Genomic DNA, 20,818 nt, shown 5'->3' on the forward strand with positions numbered 1-20,818 from the left:
TGATTTAAAAAAAAAAGCATCTGTCTCATAATGAAAATGGAAGTAAGGTATATGAGTAGGAGATGTCTAGATTTGCATTATTAGGATTTGCTGTGAAATATAGTCTGCTTATGTCATAAGACTGAATATGATTTGTCATCATTCAGCTGTTAATTGCATTTTAAAGAAAAAGACAAAAAATGTACTCAAGGACTACGCTCAGAAGTTTACAATATGGACAGTCAGTAGGTATGGACTTGCCTTAACCATTACCTTAACTTATCTCAGGTATTGCACTGGAATTCATTTTATGCAAAAGTTTAAATCCTGTTTTTTCTCCCTCCACAGTCAGTGTAGGAAGGGAGGGAATCTCCAGTGGGCAGTTCAACTGATTTATCTGAAGATGGATTCAACTCCCTGTGGCGGTGCCTATCTCTTTCTCCTAACTACAGGACAAAATGGAATAGTTAGTTTAGATTGAATGCCCATACTGGTTAGTTTTAGTTAGAAGAGAGGACATCTGAGGTATGAGAAGGGGCTGAGTATCAACATTGTACATCTTGTCCCGTGAGCTCCAACAGTAATTACACTGACATTACACTGGTACTTGTCAGAATGAGAGAGGAAATCTGAACTTGGGCTGTAGTGTTTATGAATTACTGCAGAGCTTAAGAAATCTCTGATTTTTCTATGGGTCAGTGGAAATTCTCACCTGGTCCTTCCAGAGGCAGCGCAGAGCTATGCATAAACTCACAGTGTGTCTAAACAGCACTCTGGGTAATTTCAGCCTCTGGGTAGTAACAGTAGCAGATGCTTATTATATTTAATTATTAACCATCAGCTCTTTGAACTTATCACCTTAGTCTCTCAGCACCTGCATGATGTATGGCAAAATTCTCACAATTTCAGCTTCCATCAGTCAGTAAGTAAAAGATGAGCATCTGCTAGCGCTCACCAGTCCCTCAGGGTATATGCAACTATCATTATGGTTGTTCCTAATGGTGTTTTACACAAAATGAGGTAGGGTCAAGAAGGCATGCTAGGTTATTTTACACATACACAATGTCAAAGCATTTATTGCCCTGCATATGTCAAGTTTTAAATTTAAATAGATAATACTAGTAGATCATTTATTACTGCATTTAATATTTATGCAGTGACATAAATTTATATGTCCTTTTAAATGATTTTGAATTTTAGATTTGGTAGAACTCTTAGGTGCACTTGGTTCCCAGTTAAAGAATGGAAGGAGAAGTAGGGAAACTGCTGGAATGCTGCACTTTACCCTCCTCTGTCATTTCTGCATTTCAACTTATGCCCATACCACACAATGAGGAAAATCCTATTTGAAAGTGAAAACTAACAAGCCAGATTCTCACAGTGTCATATAAAAGATGACATTTTTAAATGCAGGGCTTTTTGCATGAAACACAGGATCTGGAAACGTGGATATGTTGCCTTCAGTACTTCGGCTGCTAATGCACCTGTATTAACATCTCACTCACATACTCCACCTCATTGCATCCATCTGTTAAGGTCAGAATGCTGGCACCCTTCTTCCCTGTTTGGAAGGAATTTACAGCAGCTACTGAAGAGCCCCTCTCTGCTCAGTCACAGATGAAGGTTGGTTCCTATGTGCTATGTATCAGCAACTTTATAATTTCAAGTCTGACTTTCTTATAAAAGATTTTGCATAAAGTAGGCCAGAATAATGAAGCAATTAGCATCAGTCTTCTGGGATGCTTTCAAGAGATTACCGCCACGTTCTCTCCCAAGGCTATCCCCCTAAAGAGGGGGATATCCCTATCAGTGCTGAGATACAATACTCCCTTGCCTCATACAAGATGTGAAAATAATCTGGAAAGTAACATTTGTTATATCTCAGAGGATTCAGCAATGAACTTTGGAGATCATGTGACTCTAGCGCAAAATGTCAACATAATGGTATATTGATATGTCAAAGGTGTGTTACCAGAATTTGGTAAATTGTGAAGAGACTCCCACCATGCTGAAATGGGAATAAAATTGTCAATTAAAATCTGAACAGAAATACTTGAATATTTCACATAAGTCATTTTTCTGTAGTATTTGTCATACTTTGACTCCTTTTTACAAAGGAAGTTGAATGCAAAGCTCTGTGTTTGTATACCATAATATGGCCCATATATTTTAAAACCATAAGTCTGAGAGCTTTCAGAATGTAACAGTTTTTAAATTTTATTTTTCCTGCACTGCTCAGTTCTCTGAGAACCCTCAATTCATTCAAATGTAATTTCTAAATAAGCTGCAGCAAATCTAAGTTTTTTTCACAGTGCAGTTTATGCTGGTAGATAACAGAGACTGTCCAAGGGTATATAGGCAGATTTGCAGCCTAAATTTTAATGGATTTTTTTTACAGTGTCTGACTGCATGATTTAAAATTATCATTTTTTGCAGCAGTTTTTGTACCCATCTCTCCTTGCGAATGTTGAGTCAGAGAGTTCAGAGTACTTAATTAAAAATGTAGAGACAAGTATTTTACAGCCTGACTGAAAACCAGCAGTCAATGGAAGACATCCACTGACTTCACTTAGCTTTAGAAATCTGTACCAAAGCTTGATGTTTATTCATTATATATTTGCGGACATCATTTTAAATTTGTTCTCATCTCCTGTTATCACACAATCTTAGCTAGGCACAGAAATTGAGGGTTTTAGCCCTTCCTTCCTAGGAAACTAATATTGCATTCCCTTTATTTTGCTAAACTTATATTTAGAAAAGTAATTACATAATTACATAATTACATAATGACAAGAAACATTTGCCTTTTATTAACTTTTGGATTTAACAAAATTAGGACCAGAGATCAGAACATTAGTAGTGGGGCCCTGGTGCAAGAATTGAAATGAGATCCTTTTCCAACCAGCTGTTATAAAATCTTACCTTTTTCTGCAGTCAGCAGTCTGGAAACATCACTGCAGTTACACTGACAGCACATACGGTAGCTCACAGTTGTACTGTAGGACTCTCAAAATTTGTTTGCAATATCTGCAACTGAGAAGTAAAACAGAAATAGAGCAGTGACCTTAAGTATTACTGACTGTTCTGCTGTGCAAAATCAGCCGGAAGGGTTAATTAAAAATTAACCTTCATCTAAGGCCTGAGAACATCTACCTGGACTTCTTGGTTCTATCCAGTCCCTGCAAGCATTATCTAAAACACAAGGATGTTAGATATGTGAAAAGAATTAAAAATAGGCAGTGTAAAAGACATACAACTGTAGAAAAATTTACCAGTAATAGTTTTCGGTACTCTTCTAACATGAAAAAAAGTTCAAATGAGAACATGACAAGGAAGGAGAAAGAGATCCGTAAGAATCGTAGTCACGGGATGACTCAGGTTGGAAGGGACGTAAAGGATCATGAATCTCCAACCCCCCTGCCACAGTCAGGGCCACCACCCTCCCCATTTAATGCTATACCAGGCTGCCCAGGGCCCCATCCAAACTGGCCTTGAACACCTCCAGGGACATGGCATCCACAACCTCTCTGGGCAGCCTGTTCCAGTACCTCACCATTCTCATAGTAAAGAGATTCCCCCTGACATCCAACCTAAATCTTCCCTTCTTCAGCTAAAAACCATTACCCCTTGTCCTGCTGTTATGTACCCTTTCAGAGTGGACTCCCCTCCTGCTTATAGGTTTCCTTTATGTACTGAAAGGCTGCAATTAGGTCACCCTGCAGATGACTTTTCTCCAAGATGAACAAGCCCAGCTCTCTCAAAGTTTGTAAAATAAAGAGAATTAAGCCAGATCTCCCTCTACCTCTATTCAAATTTTAGATAGAGTTCTCCTTCACCATTTGAGGACAGAATCTGAAAATGTCATCTCCCCATTTTCATACAGTAAATCTAGATGAAAATACATTGTAAATAAATACATTAATAAATAAATACAGTGCCATTAGTAATGTCAATCTCTTGCTTTTCCTTGCCCTCCTTTCCCTTTTCTTCTTTTCTTTAATGATAATTATGGCACCTCATATTTTAGAACTACAACTACTCGAGGTTCTCCACAGGCAAATAGTAGCAATGGGATCAGCTGTAAGAGTTTCACAGAAAGAAAGGATCTTGAGAGCATTTTGGTGTTAATCTATCAGTCTAGTCAATAACATTATAGATATGAGGAAAGGGGAATTATAACTGTATTTTTGTGTAAAAATCTATACATTAGGAAATTAGGACATTTCTTTCAACTAAATCATTCTATGATCTTTCTGTATGTTCTTCTAATGCAAATCCCTCTGGGCAACATAGCATCTATAATGAAGGAAACAGATGTTTTCTTGTTTTTATTTATTTGTACAGTAGAACCTCAATACTTTATATTATTGCATGGGAAGATCTATTGTAAATGACAGATTAAATCAATGCTTTGGGGATCCAAATTTTACTCATTTATTTCCTAATTCATTAATTTCCTAATTGTTTTCAGTAACATAAGTTAATAAATCATCATATTCTTATCGGTTGTTATTAGTACTGTTTCTACCTCAGTAAAATTCTGTCCTTAACAAAATAAATAAATAAATAAATACAATCTGTATTCTAGTTAAATGAATATCTTGATGGTGCCTAGAAATAGAGAAGGACTAATTAGTGAAGGAATCCTTTATAGTGCATATATTATCTTTACAAAGTCATTAGGAAAACGAATGTCCAAATGTATGTTGGTTATGTGAAAGAGCATGTATTTCATGGGTTTAATAATGAGAAATAGAATTATTGGCTGGTTTGGTTTGAAAGAGACTTTTAAGATCATCTAGTTCCAACCCCCTACCATAGGCAGGGACATTTCCCTCTGGTAGAGGTCATCCACAGCCTCACTGGGCAACCTGTTCCAGTGTCTCACAACCTTCGCAGTAAAGAATTTATCCGAATATTTAGTATAAACCTACCCTCTTCCAATTTAAAGCCATTTCCCCTTGTCCTGATGCTACACACCCTTATAAAAAAAATCCCTCCTCAGCTTTCCTGTAGGCCCTCTTCAGGTACTGGCAGGTCACTATAACATCTCCTCAGAGCCTTCTCTACTCCAAGTTGAAGAGCCCCAGCTCTTCACACAAGGGAGGTGCTCCAGCCCCCTGATCAGCTTTGTGGCCCTCCTCTGGACCTGCTCCAACAACTTCATGCCCTTCTTGTGTTGGAGGCTCCAGAACTGGACACAATATTCCAGGTGGGGTCTCACGAGAACAGCGTAGAGGGGCAGAATCACCTCCTTCAACCTATTGGTCACACTTCTTTTGATGCAAGTCATGATACAGTTGTCCTTCTGGGCTGCAAGTGCACATTGCCAGCATATGTTGAGTCTTTCATAAACCAACACCCCCAATCCTTCTCCTCAGGGGTGCTCTCAAATTATTCTCTGCCCAACCTATATCTGTGCTTGAGATTGCCCCAACTCAGGTGCAGGACCTTGCACTTGGCCTTCTTGAACTTCATGAGATTGGCCCACCATTCAAGCCTATCCAGATCCTTCTGGATGACATCCTTTCCCTCTAGCATGTCAACTGCACCATTCAGCTTGCTGTCTGCTGCAAACTTGCTAAGGGCACACTTGATCCCACTGTCCATGTCACCTACAAAGATATTAAATGACACCAGACCCAACACCAATCCCTGAGGAATGCCACTTGTCACCACTCTCCAATTGGACATTGAGCCATTGACCACAACTCCCTGAGTGCGATCATCCAGCCAATTCCTTATCCAGTGAGTGGTCCATTCATCAAATCCATTTTTGCCCAATTTGGTGACCAGGATGTCATGCAGGACAGTGTCAAATGCTTCCCACAAGTCCAGGTAGATGATGTCAGTGGCTCTTCCTTCATCCATGGAAGCTGTAACTCTATCATAAAAGGCCACCAAGTTTGTCAGGTATTACTTGCCCTTGGTGAAAGCACGTTAATCACCTTCATCTTCATTTTTTCATGTGCCTTTTTGTTTTTTCTTTTTAGCTTTCATGTGCTTACTGGGGCCTTCAGGAGGATCTGCTCCATGATTTTATCAGGCATAGAGTTGAGAGACTGACTGGCCTGCAGTATCCTGGATCTTCTTTTTTTCCTTTCTTGAAAAGGGGTGTTATGCTTCCCCTTTTCCAACCAGTTGGAACTTTGCCAGACTGCCATATTCTTTCAAATATGATAGACAGCAAGCAGTTTCACAACTTCATCCACCAGTTCTCTCAGAACCGGTGGGTGGATCTTGTTGGGTCCCACAGACTTGTGCACCTTCAGGTTCTTTAAATGGTCTAGAACCTGATCTTTACTTACAGCAGGCAGCTTTACCTTCTCCAAGTTATTATCACTGCTTTCTGCAACTTGGGCTGTGTGGCTAGAGCCCTTGCTAGTGAAGACTGAGGCAAAGAAGTCATTGAACACTTTGGTTTTCACTACATCCCTCATGACCAAGTCTCTAGTTTCCTTCCAGAGAAGGTCCACATCCTCCCTGAACTTTTTATAATTGATACACCTGCAGAATTTCTTCTTGTTCCCCTTTATGTCCCTGATTAGATTTAATTCCATCTGGGTTTTAGTTTTCCTAATCTGATCCCTGGCTGCTCAGACAACTTCTCTATAGTCTTCCCAGATAATCTGTTCCTGCTTCTACTCCCTATAGACTTTGATTTCGAACTTAAGTCCAGGAGTTTCTTGTAGATCCATGAAGGCCTCCTGGCACTCTTACTTAACTACCTTTTTCTCAAGATGCACTGCTTCTGGGCTTTGAGGATAAAGGATACAGTCCTTGAATACCAACCAGCTTTCTTGGGCCCCTCTTCTTTATCACTCTCCCATATCACCCTGCCAAACAGTTCCCTGAAATGTTTAAAGTCTCCTCTCCCGAAGTCCAGAGTAGCAAGCTTGCAGTGCACTCTCTTTGACACCCTAAGGATTTTGAACTCCACCATTTTGTGTTCACTACAGCCAAAGCTGCCCTTGAGCTTCACATTACCCACCAACCCCTCCCCATTGTCTAGCCCCAGATCAATCAATAATCTCTATATTTCTTTCTCAAATCCAGCTAACGTCTTTAAAACCAAAAGGATAAATAATATCGTTGTCAATTCCCGTACATCAAAGTCCATTGAATATAATTATTTGTTCTTATCTTGACTGTAACAGTTTGTATTTGACTAAAATCTAATTTCTGTCTAAAATGTATTTTCTAAAATTTAATGTAATCTACAGATGGAGAATCCTACTTGACATTTCACTCATGTTATTAATTATTTTACTGTGCTTACTTCTCTTTATCATCTGCCTACTAGCTTCCAGCCACAGGTTCTTGTATATCTTCTTGCTAGATCCTCTTGAAAAGAGTAATCCACTCTAAGAGCATCCTCTGTCTTTGCAGTAGTAGATAAATAATCCAGGCTTTTATACAAATGATGGAGAGTTTTCCAGTTTTAAGGATCTTCCTGATCCTTGCTGGTTTTTTCAAGCTACCTAGTAATTCCCAGCTTCCTCCCCCATTAACCAGCTGTTTACTAGTCATCTTATATGTCCAAGAACAATATCATTGCTTTTTAAAGTAGCCCTTCTCTTGGGAACCGGGAACTCGTATTCTACTCCAAGATCATAGCTTCTGAAGACTCACTTTGCTTTTTTGGTCTTCAAGATTTAATATTAAAAATAAATTTCAACATTTTTGTGTTGCAATAGAATAGTAGTTATGTGTCTAATTTGCAAGCTGTATAGTCAATGAACGTACAGATGTTAAAATTATAAAATATACCAGAGTTTGGCTAAGCAGTTACTATACCAAAAGAGAAAAACAGAATGCTTACTCATATTCTGAGCTTGCTATAAAACTCCAGAGGAGATATCTCCAGAAGAGATCCTTCCCCACTAGTAGTCATAGCTCTTAAGTGGGTCTAGGAGAGGTGGAGCCAGGCTCCAACCCTTCCTCCCATGGCTGACTCATTGCTCACCTCGAGTGATCAATCAGAGGTTCAGGCCATGATTCAGCAGTTCTCATACACCAGCTAAGCTAGACTTTCCTAATCTTACCATCCATCTCACCCCACACTTCTGTACCCTTCACACTACTATAGTAATACACCTCTTCTCAATACTGATTGCATATTGATGGTTTTATTTTCAGACATGTTAGTAATCTACCTTAAAACTGTGCTATTGACATTGTATACTGGTGAGCAGTTCGTTAATTAGATACAAGGATGTATTCATTTATCCACTTATTCATTTATCTACTAATAATTTTGTCATTTCCTGTTAAAAATAGGGCAGCAGTAGAATATGGGTCTGTTTCTTTATCTTTAATCATTTCTTTCCTTTTTTTTTTTTCCCTTATTACTATGATTTCCTGTGTTCCTTATATATTTTAAATTTTGACTGTCATTTTCATAAAAGAAAGTTATTTTTTAGTGTCTTAGCTTTCTTCATTAATCTTCTCTATAAATTTTCACACTTTTGTTTAATACGTTTCCTTCTAGATCACCATTTATTTAGAAAATGATTCAGATTATACAGATATATGCTCCCATTAGCCAATGATAATTGGTATAATGAAAGGAAGTGACAATCACTTTGTACGACCAGTTGTGTGTCTACCCAGCTGGGAGTAATTATCAGTGATGGGAGAAAAGATGTAGAGACAAGAAGTATTTGTCTACTTCCTCAAATTCCTTCTTATGCAGACATTCTTCTGAGACTAGGGCAGAAGTTCCCGCAGTACCAGATTCCTCCAGGGTTTGAATCTTTCCAGTCTCAGTAGGCTTACAGCAACTTCTCTTTTCTGCTTGGAGACTGATATCTTCCCTCGGAGGCTGGTATCTTCCTCTGACTGAATGGAACACAGTTCATTTTTGGGTTCCCAAGCTGAAGTTTTCTCAATACAAATCAAAAACAAATCAAGTACTTAATTCATGTCACAAAAAATATTCTACTAGGATACAGAAAACTGATAGGACATTTCCACAAGAAGTCTGCAGTTTACTCACATGGCTCAGTAATCAATCTTCATTTGTATGAAGCAGATATCTAGACTGAGCCCCTCATATTATGCCCACTACATCTGGGTACTTTTGATTTTCTTCTTAACTGGAAATCATGCAGTAAATATAGATAATTCTGTCCAAGCATCTTAGGAACAATCAGAGATCTCAAAGTAATCCAATACTAGTAGAACTATGACAATACAATTCAAATAGCTGTAAATATCCAATTGTTTTTGGTTTGCTGTGTTTTCTGGTTAAAAATATATATATAAATATTTTTTTCTTTATTCAACAGGCGTTGAGGACAGTAGTAATAATACACGATAATGTGTTTCATGATTCCTGCTTGTTAATGTTTTCCTCTCTTTGTTGAAGAGTTCAAGAATCATCACTGGCATTTGAATAAATCATAGAATCATAGAATCATAGAGTGGTCTGGGTTGAAAAGGACCTCAATGATCATCTAGCTTCAAGCCTCCTGCTATGAGCAGGGTCTCCACCCACTAGACCATGCTGTCCAGAGCCTCATCCAGCCCAGCCTTGAATGCCTGCAGGGATGGGGCATCCACAACCTCCTTGGGCAACATGTTCCAGTGCGTCACCACCCTCTGTGTGAAAAACTTCCTCCTAATATCTAACCTAAACCTCCCGTCTCAGTTTAAGACCATTTCCCCTTGTCCTATAGCTATCCACCCTAGTAAACAGCTGTTCCCCACCTGTTTATACGCTCCTTTCAAGTACTGGATGGCCGCAATGAGGTCTCCCCAGAGCCTTCTCTTCTCCAAGCAAAACAAGCCCAGTTCCCTCAACCTTTCCTCATGGGAGAGATGCTCCAGCTCTCTGATCATCGATGTTAATGTTAAATGTTAACTTTCACAACAGCTGATATATAACCCTCACCTCCAGGACATATGTCTAAATACACATCTAATTTACTAAGATTGCAGATCACTAGAGAAATTGTGGCTAGAATTCAAAAGTGCTAAAATGCTTTAAAAGAGTCATAAATTGATTTCTTCATGAAGTTATGTAAAAATCTAAAACCTCTATGTGGATAATACTTTATGGGAACTAAATAGGTTGCTCTGAAAGTAATGCCTCCTATTTATTTCCATGGAAAATACAACAGCTACAGAGAGTGCAATAACACTATTTGATAAACCAAATTTTCAACTACAAAACTATTTTTGAACATAGTCATTGCTATTAGCTATGCATTTTTGCCAGCAATGAATAAGAGCCTGTATGCCATGCCCTTACAATTCTGCACCAGCAGAGGTGACACTGTTTCACCACCCACCACCTCACTGCTCACAACTACTGTTTGGTCTCCATAAACATTCCGCAAATGTCAATCAATGTCAATGAGTGCCATTTTTTCTGCATGGAGGAATTCAATAACACATCTTCGCTTCATAGGCGCCTCTGTGTCATATGCCATTTTATCAGATTTCCCCTCTGCTACCATCTGTCATTCGACAACAAAATGTAACAGAATATTGGTGGGAAGGTTCAAACTCTGGTGCCATGTCATCAACATAATAAAATAGAAGGCATTTATTTCAGCGCTACCCTTTTATATTATAATGGTCTTACTGCGTGTGTCTAAATTATTACTGAATGTGACTGGGTGTTTCTAATCACACAATTATCCTATTTTATTCTTGTCATTTGCTACTGTTATTCAACTCCTGCCTGCCACATCCATCTTGGCTTTGAATTTACAGAAAAGTCACAGGTATTTAGAACATTGCAATCTCAGAATGTCAGCCAGATCTCTAATCTGAGGGCATGTCACAGCACGGTGGAAAAGAAGGTGAAATGTGTGTAATGTAGAGTATAAAAGGCTCCATTTGCTATCCTCGAATTTAGAAAAGTGAAGAATCCTACCAAGACTTAAAATAATAGAGTTGTTTAATGTTTGTAACTATTCAAGTGCTTCTCAAATGAGTGTTTTGTTAATGTATTCTCAATCTGAAACTCAATCTGAAACTGCAGGATGTAGGAATATTTTAGTGTCTATGTTTAAATTTAATACTGTTCTATAATTATTCAGCATTGAGATTGGGAAATGGTTATAGTTCTATTTGGTAAGTTTCCATCTTCAATGATATTACCATGTAATATGCAAGCTTCAAAGTATTTTCATACTTAAGCTTCAAGTTTTTGTGTTGGTTAGTCTTAGAATTCTATTATCACTGACAAGATTTAGATATAAACTTTGTTGGGAATATCAAAGAACTCCAGAGGTGACTTCCCATTTGTTAAGCCAAGCTTTTTATATAAAATAAACGTTTTATATAATGATAGGAATAATTATATAAGAAGATCCCTGTGTGAAATAGTGTCTTCCTTTCAGCATCTCCATTAGCGACAGGTGAGTCAGGTGATGTCTTTTTGAATTCCCATTAGGAATTTAACAAAGTATCAGGTTCAAAATACATGAGCTGAAAATGCTAAGTTAAACCCTACCTTTAGGACACAATAAGAAAGGTAACAAATAATATTTTACTGTTGTATGAGAACGCTGTCCCTTAGCAAAGTATTGTGAGAAATGTTCACGTTCAATAGTCCAGGCTCAGGCAGAATTTGCTATGAATCACGATTTACTTCACACTTTTGCAATAGCAGGCAACCGTAAGAAAAAAAGGGTTCAAGAAGTGGAATGACACAACAGTTTATGTTTCCAACTTCCCAGCACAGAATCCCTCCAGTGTAGCCCATTGATTGAGGACTCCAGGGTTTACAGCATATCTGATGCTTCTAATTCCCTCAGCGGATGTTCTGCCCCTGCTTACTGTTTGGTTTACCCCTATCATTTTTGTTTAGTTTTTACTCACTATAGTATGCTGCAATAACTTCTCTTTGTTAAACTTCTCCTCTGGCTATCATTCAAGTTGCACCAGTGCATCTCCTTATGTTACTCAAAAATGCAGGTCTTCATTCTGCAAGCAGAATTTTACCATGTATCAGAAGCTCCATGGCACCTCTTTGGACTTTTTACAGTCACAACATCATTTTGTTATGCAAAAACAATATATCTTTACACACAGTACTTTCTCCTGAGATAGTGTACCACCTGCATGTACTTTGAGCTTCATGAACACAGCATAGAGCACAACTAGGTTAACTAGGCCAGTGACTGTAGGTCATCCTTCAGAGCAATATCTGACACTGAAGTGTAGACACATTTAAACTACAGGAGTAGAAAGAAAATATAAATAACAATAGAGTGGTTTCAAATCTATTTTCCTTACTTCTACTACAAATAATTGCTACACAGTTATTGCAGTGTGTATTTTAAACATTCCTAAAGGAGTTATTCATTAAATCTGTGTTGAAAAGAATATTCTAACGTATTTACTCAATGCTGTCTCAGTATCTCATGCACTCTGATTTTCTTCCCGTTTTTCTGAAAATATTTCATCAGGAAAACTTTTTTTTTAAGTATGTAAAGAGAAAGTTTCTGTATTTCTATTCAAAAAGTATGAGATTTATTGTGGGACTGTGTGCATAGTTCATGCTCAAGATCTCTCATACATTCAGAAAGTATGTCACATAGAACTGATGAGTCATGTTAAAGGGGCCGTTTGTCCTGAATTTTCAGCAGACATCCAACAGTCTTGTCAGAGCAATAAATTTCCACTGTAAATACTTAAGGGCAAAAATTTGTCATTTTAAATTGTTGAGAAAGCACCACCTAAGGCAAGTAGAGAATAATACATGACAATTCAAAAAGGAGATGTCTGCTACTCTTTCTGCTCCTGAAAAATGCCTAGATTCTCAGACAAATGGCCAAAGTATTTTTACTGCAGACATATCTTCTGAAATCCAACCTTATGACAAGCTAATGTTCAGTGTTACCACTTAAAAAATTGCTTGGCTCTCTATTTAATGCCTGACTTGTACAGGCAAAGAACTGTAGTCCTCCTTTTAATTTATTATTAAGCACCTAAATCCCATTGAAAACAAGGAGTTATATATATAAATATTTTCACAGATCATAGAAGAGTCATAGAAACATAGAATTACTTGGGTTGGAAGGACCTTAAAGATCATCTAGTTCCAACCTCACAGCTGTGAGATCAGGTACCAGATCAGGCTGCCTAGGACACCATCTAACCAATCCTTGAATGCCTGCAGGGATGGGACATCCAAAGCTTCTCTGGACAGCCTATGCTAGCACGACATCATCCTCTCAGTAAAAATTTCCCCCTGATGTCTAATCTAAATCTCCCCTCTTTTAGTTTAAAACTGTTCCCACTTCTCTTGTCACTACCAACCTGTGTAAAAAGTTGATTTCCCTCCTGCTTGTAAACTCCCTTTAAGCCCTGGCAGGCCGCTATCAGGTTTTTCCTGAGCTTTCTGTTCTCCAGACTGAGTAAGCCCAGCTCCCTCAGCCTATCTTTGTAGGAGAGATGCCCCAGCTCTCTGATTTTCTTTGTGGTTCTTTAGATGTGTTCCAAACACTACATGTCTTTCTTGAGTTAAGGCCCCAGGCTGGGATTCAGTACTCCAAATGGGACTTCACGAGGTCTAAGGAGAAAGGGACAATCATCTCCCTGTCCCTGTTGGCTACCCCTCTTTTGATGCAGCCCAAGATATGGTTGGCCTTCCAGGCTGCAAGTGCACACTGCTGGCTTATGTTAGGATTTTCATCTCTACCTGTCCTTCTAAGCAGGGCTGCTCTCAAGTTCTTCTTCCAGTCTGTACATACACCTGGAATTGCCCCAACCCAAATGCAGCATCTGGCACTGAGATGTGTTGAACCTCATGAGATTCACATGGGTCTGCTTTTTAAGCCTGTTCAGGTCCCTCTAGATGGCACCTCTTCCTTCCAACGTATCAACTGCACCGCTCACTCAGATTGGTCAATCTAAGATTCAGTGTCAGTTTTCTCAGTTGCTAATAAAATCCCCAAAATACAACTCTGCTAAAAAAAAAAAAAAAAAAAAAAAAAAAAAAAAAAAAAAGCTAAGAGAAGAAAAAAAAGAAAATAACAGAAGGAATATTAATCTACTAAAAATAATATATTAGATACTTTACATTCTTCAGTTTTCATATTTCTTCTGTGCCCATCATCTCATTGCTTAATCTCAGGCATCTAAATGTCATGTTGCCTGAATGTTCTTATAACGCAGTAATATTGCTGTAACATGACTTTGAATGTAACATGATATAAATGGGTTACTAGAACATTGTGTCTGTGCAGCTTTGTGCGTATGCGTGCTTTTCAAATAATTGTTCTTTTTTCGAGTGAACAGTTAATGGATCATAATGAATAATTATTACAACATTTAATCATTAGAAGTGATATAATGTACAATTGCAGACCACTGAAGAAAGAATGAGTAGTGCATGTTGAAATATATGTTGGATGCTACAAAAGTAAGGCTTCATATTTATTTCTATAGAAACTGCAATAGATACAAAGAGTACAATAACACTACTTCATAGAGGAAACTTTCAGGCATAAAATACTGTTTTTCAACATAGTCACCACCATTAGCTATGCATTTTGGCTTGTAAACAGAGACTACATGATGCACTTGTATAAATCTGTATCGGTGGAGGTACCACTGTTATTGTCACCATTGCTAAAACACAACACTCACTGCTTCTCTGTGCTCACATCCACTGTTTGGTCTCCGTAAGTATTCAGCAAGCGTCAGTGAATGTCAATGAGTGCCATTTTTTCAACGTGAAGGAATTCAGTTCCACACCTTTGCTTCATATCCACTTCCATGTCAGACACCATTTTGTCTGACTGCTGTCATCTGTCAAACAGCAACAGAGTGTAATGGAATACTGGTGGTAAGGTTCAACAGCTAGTGCCATACCACCAACATCCACCTCTGATGTTGTGGACCAACATGATGAAATAGGCAGTATTACTTTCAAAGCAGCCCTAGAACATAAAAATAGACACAAACTAACTTTAAATTGAGTAGGAAGAAATCATCATTCTCCGCCTGAGAACAACAACAACAATAAAACAACAACAACAAAAAAAAACAACAAACACAATGAGTGTACTTCTCTTTGTAAAGAGCTTTGAATAGTGATTACTTACCTTGAAACTTTACTTTCATCTTTTTGAGGAGCACTGGAAGTACAGCGTCAGGGAAAGAGGTAGCTATTAAATTTGTGTATATATCAGCTTTACTTGTATTACCACATTAATGACCATAATAACTGGATAATTTTGATTGCGTGTGATAATAACAGTGCAGTTGTACTAATAATAAATTGTTAAAGCCTTAATTTAAATTCAGACTTCATACAGCAGATATGTTTCTTTAGCTCAAATTGCACAGGCGTTTGGACTGACAGTTAAATTTGAATGAACCAAATTTCACATCACTTCTGTTTATAAACTGCTCCTGTTTTCATTCTACACCTTCAGAAAGGATAACTTGTGTAATGCCTGGGGTTGTTTACAGTATTCTCAGAACAGGAAGTATCAGTACTTGTATGAAACACATGAGAATGAAGAATTAGGAATAATTTCATGAAACCACTTCTTTATCTAACTTTCTTTCAGGACTGAGCTGTAAGACATTCACTTTCTGCATGTTCAGAATTTATCAAAACTTTTGTAAACCTGTGCAAGATATTATTCTGTTAACATCAGTGTCTCAAAGCTTGCTGGGGACACAGATGGACTTGTCCTAGTCCAGGCAAGTCCTGGGCAAAGGTTGTGGAATCCTTTGTCTGGAGAACTGTGATGGACAAGGCCAGGGGCAAGGAGAAAGAGATAAGCTGCTATTTAGCAATAGCTGTGAAGCGGTCTTTTGTGTGGACTTATCTCAGGATGATGGCCATCTCCGGGGATACTCACATGATTCTTGCTCAAGCGCCCCGGGGATGTCAAGTAGGCAGGAGGAAAAGGAGGATAAAAAGAGGAACCGAAAACCATGAGAATAGGTGTCTGCAATCAGATCCCTCACCATGGAATTCCTGCGTGCTGGTGGACTCCCCTGGGCCTGCTACCTGAGTCCTGCTGCTTCCTCCTGGATCGGCTCCGCGACTTCCTTCTGCCACCTGCTTGCTGCCCAAGGCCGGCCACGCTGCTTCTCTCTCCCCTCCCTGTTGCTTTTGCCTCGGACAATTGAAACGGCGTGCAACGGAACCGCTGCTGGATCCAGGTGGTGACTATCCCCGCTTTACGCAATTCTTGCTTCTTTCCTATCTTTTCTATCGTCCTCCTTCCCTTCTCCGTTTCCTGCCATCTAATCACTAAAATAAACTCATTGTTTTGAAACAAATGAAAATAAACAGAATAGATTTGTTTGTCTAAGATAGTTCTCCAAAAACCCTAAAGGACAGAGCTTTCAAAGAAAAAGAGATGTCCAAATTATTGGATAAAAAGTAGATGTATCTCTAGTTATATCTGTACACAGTCTGTATCCAGAGTATCCAGAACTGCAACGATTTGAAACAAACAAGTAGTAAGATACAAGGATTGAAAAGCATCTCTACTTTCTGATGGTAAGTATTGGATAGATATAAGAAGAGTTTGTTACTATCCTGGCTAAAAAATAATAGTAAAACATTATATGATACTTTTGATTCAAGGCATTGCATTGTTAGATTCTTTAGATGACAGCAGCAACAATAACATTGGAACAAGGCTCAGTCAAATTCCTCTAGATGAATTAAAAAATTGGGTCTTTGAAATGGATCAAGAAGCACTTTTCAAGAGATGGCACACCAACCTGCCTACAGATATGACTCCTGCCACGATTATCAAAATATGAAAAGAAAAATTGGTGTAGTAAATGAACATATATTAAATAGATATTAATACCAGCAGGCTGAGAATCAGGTAAGTAGGCTGCTGTCAAAATCACTGTTAGGTGAATGTTTTAATACCACTCCTAGTGATACATTTCTGAGATGTGTTATTAAGCTGACAGCATTCCTTCTCTCCCTAATAACTATTTCCTTGATTAATGTGATGACTTCAAAGCTATGATTGGACAAATAAGATAAGTTTCAGAGTAGGTGTTCGGTACTCCTCAGCAGAGGCTTGAAGACAGTTGACTGTCAATCAGAAACCTTGTAAATAGCAAATGAATTACAATTTGTGTGCTCCATCATGCTATAAGCAAATACAAAGTTTACATTTCAATTTCACTACCAGTGGGTAATAGCAGAAATTATGAGAGTTACTCCAAAAGTAATGCCTCTCATTTTATTATAATGGCCCATGATGTCAGACGAGGTTGTTGATGGTATGGCAGTATAGGCTGAACCTTCTTACCAATATTCCATTACATTTTGTTGCTGTGTGACAGACAGCAGCAGAGGGGCAATCTGACAAAATGCTGTCTGACATGAAAGTACGAATGAAACAAAGGTATACCTTTGTATTATGTTTCCTATACCTTCATATAGAAAAAATGGCCCTTGTTGACATTCATCAACAACTGGTGAATGTTTGTTGAGAACACAGTGTGGATGTGAGCACAGTGAGGCTGTGGGTACTGAAATTGTGAAACATAGAGTCGCGTCCGCAGTTGCAAATTCATACAAAATCATCATGCAGGTTCATCACTGGCCAAGGTGCATGGCTAATGGTGGTGATTACTTTGAAAAATATAGTTTTGTAGACAAGGATCTGCTCTATCAAATTGTGTTATTGTGTTGCTTGTGCCTGTTGTAGTTTCCATGTAAATAAAAAGGAGACATTACTTTTAGAGAAACCTACATATTTTAACAGTCTTCTGTTATTCAATATTCTGTATTTTCATATATATATAACTAGCTGTAAAGTTTCATTTTGACTGAAATTTTCCATGCAAGGTTTCAGCCCAAAGGTGAATATTTTTAATTTATTTTCTTATAGTAAATGTGAGCAAAATCAGCTCGTTTCCATTACCTATGCAAGAAGTTGAAAAACATGTTCTGTATAAAGAAGGTGTTTTATGTATGCAGAAAGCAGCTGAACTTTGTATGAGGAAACTTATACAGTTAATACAGAAGATTAGTCTCCAAGCAATTTGCAAAAATAAATATTAATAAAAAGTAAAAATCTTCTTAAAACAATTATGCAATGTGTTCCATTGTTATTTTCTGCAAAGTCATTTGCAGAAATGATTCTGACTTTGCCACTTAGCTTATAATCATGTTGCCATTTATCTGCATTCAGAATCACATGTGAAAATGATCCTGCATAGTATGAGAACTGCAATTCTAGATCTGCTTGTTACTGGTTTTCATTTAAGTATTTTCTGGATCATAATTATGATGTTTTCCTAAGTAAACTCAATTCCACAAGTGGTATTAGTGTTCCTTCCTCCTTGAAAAGAATAAATTTGAGATTTGGATGGTTTCTCATCCATTAGAGAGCATTGGTAGTCATTCCTGGTCAATACTGTGGACATTCATCACAAGTAGTATTGCTAAATACTACAATATTGTGGGTTCAGGAAACTACAAGGGTAATTTTTTAGTTATTCATATAGAATTTTCTAATTTAAATTTGTTTCTTATTCAAATGAGGAAGTGGAAAGTTAAAAAAGATGATTCTTACCATCTTCCTCAAACGAAGAATTAAGACTTAGAAAAAAGCAATGGCATCTGACATGCTCTTTTGTATTCAGTGAAACACCGAAGTTCAAAATTTAAAATAGATTAATAACTGGGAGACAAAAAGCAATTTTTTTTTTTTTTTTTTCAAAAACAAAGTATGCACAGTCTGGTCCAAAGCTGCGTGGGGTGTAGCCCACAGAAAACCTATTATGGATTGTCCATACTCTGTCCAAAGGAGTTGTTCCTCCCTAGCCATCTGCCCTTAACATAGGCTCCTTCTCTAGCAGTATATATAGACTGCTGGCTTTTCCTGTAAGATTTATATTATCTCTAGCTTCAGGCATGTGGCTATTCCTGTTGTTATGAAAAGGGTATACCACCTTAACTCCTTTTTCCTTTCATTTTACTTCCCATTTCCCTTAAACAGATTGGCCCCTGAAGGTTTGTCACAGATAGCAGTCATCTTCTATGTAGAAGTCAATGTATATGCTGGGCTTTTTCTTATGTAATATACAGCATATGCAACAGGAAAGTTATAAGGCTACTAATATTAAAAATGCTGTCTATAAATGGCACTGCATACAGAAATTTCTAGCTACAATGTCCATTTTCTTTCTAACATGAAACCTAAGAATTTTCTTTTTATCTTTTATAGATCTTTACAGAATTCAGTGAATAAACCTCACTTGAACAGAAGCACAAACATCATGGGTAAAATAAATTATCAAACTAGATATACATTTAGAAAGATATAAGAAAAGAAGCAAGTTTTATACTCAGAGAAGTCAGTTCAGAAAATACTACATTCTTGATTCAACATTGTAGGACATTCTCACTTTTTTTTTTTTTTTTCCAAAATTGTCCTACCTCACTCACATAACATGGGTCTCTCATCACTGTATGAAGTTACTTAAAATAGTTATTATGTCTTTGGGAAAAAAAAAAAAAAGCAGAAAAAAAAGATTGTGATCATTTCTTTCTTCCATTGAGAACAAGACTATATGTTTGTTTTCCTAAATACCCAAAATGAGTCTAGATTAAAGCAATGGCGTTCTGAGACCTCCCTAACTTTGCTTGATGCCTTCTGACTTGCTTGCCTGATATCAATATTAAACATACCCCAGTAGGTTTAATTTCACTCACTGTCACAGATCTTGGCAGATGCAGGCCAAAGCATTCGCATTCTTGTCTATGTTTCTGACTTGTTTTTCCAAGGTTGTGCATTATAAGCATAGTTTCAAAAGTGTATTCTAATTATGCTTACCTCAATTTTATCTCATTCATGCAAGGGTCTGCATGCAGATGCCTCACACTTGATCAACGATTTTACATATATGTCACATATGTATGATGAAAATAATAAAAATATAGCAATTTAGAAAAAGTTTTCTTTACTTATTCTCTTTTCCCAGAAGAGGAGAATGTCTAATAAGGATTGTCTTCCTCACAAATGTATCATAAGGCTGAATTAATTAATGTTTGTAAAGTACTTTGAGACCTCTATATTATTAAGTGTCCTGCAAGTTCATTTCTCCTAGTGACTCAGTACTCCCAGAAGCATCATATCCTGCCAAATACCCATGGGCAGGCAGCCAAAAGAGAAATAACAAACAGGGAACCTGTACCAGAAGAGATCAAACAAGAAACCCATTGAAGTAAATTGTCCAGAGAGAGAGGAAGGAAAGGAGAAAAGACAAAACTGAGGACAAGGAAGGAGCCAAGTCCTTCCTTTCACCCTACAATTCGACTATCAACCTTCTTCTTTTGCTTGCCCTTTTTTTCTGAGATTTGCTAGGGCATTTAAATCCTTTTCCCTCCATCTTCCATCTTAGAACACCTTCAGGAGACTCTCTGAGGAACCAAGTAAGATGTTATTAGTTAGAATGATATATGTTTAAATCCCAGTTTGCTTGCTTGCTGTAGGGGCTCCTTCTCCTTCTTAGTCTATATTCACCCAGGCCAAATCCAAAGCTCAGTGAAGTCAATGACAGTCTATCCCTTGATTATATAGAATTAGGCCTCTGTGCACCCTGGGATATTGCTAAAATTAATTCACTAGTGTCTGTAGAACCCTCTGGAAAAAAATAGAAATAAATTGCTACACATGGAGAAACTGACATTACTGTTTCCTGGAGAGATGATTGCAGATTTATTTGCTTTTTCTTCTGTGTTTAGTTTTTGTGATTTGGGATGCTTTTTTGTCATCAAAATATGCATGCAACTGAAATGCCAGTGCAGGGCGCTATGCTAGTCCCAAGCAACAGAGGAAGAGTCATGGTCTCTTTTCACTTAACAGAGGTTAGAATT

General features: G+C 37.7%; 1 long non-coding RNA gene across 1 annotated transcript in view; it reads left to right on the forward strand.

The window, feature by feature from the left end:
• Nucleotides 1-20,818, forward strand: part of LOC104911402 (uncharacterized) — an 80,958-nt gene that overhangs the window by 28,004 nt on the left and 32,136 nt on the right. Inside the window, exon 4 of the long non-coding RNA XR_014884246.1 lies at nucleotides 328-19,222. This is a non-coding gene — a long non-coding RNA (uncharacterized LOC104911402). The remainder of the gene's footprint in view (nucleotides 1-327; nucleotides 19,223-20,818) is intronic.

Source organism: Meleagris gallopavo, chromosome 6 (genome assembly GCF_905368555.1).
Source record: "Meleagris gallopavo chromosome 6, MGAL_WU_HG_1.1, whole genome shotgun sequence".
Lineage (NCBI taxonomy): Eukaryota > Metazoa > Chordata > Aves > Galliformes > Phasianidae > Meleagris > Meleagris gallopavo.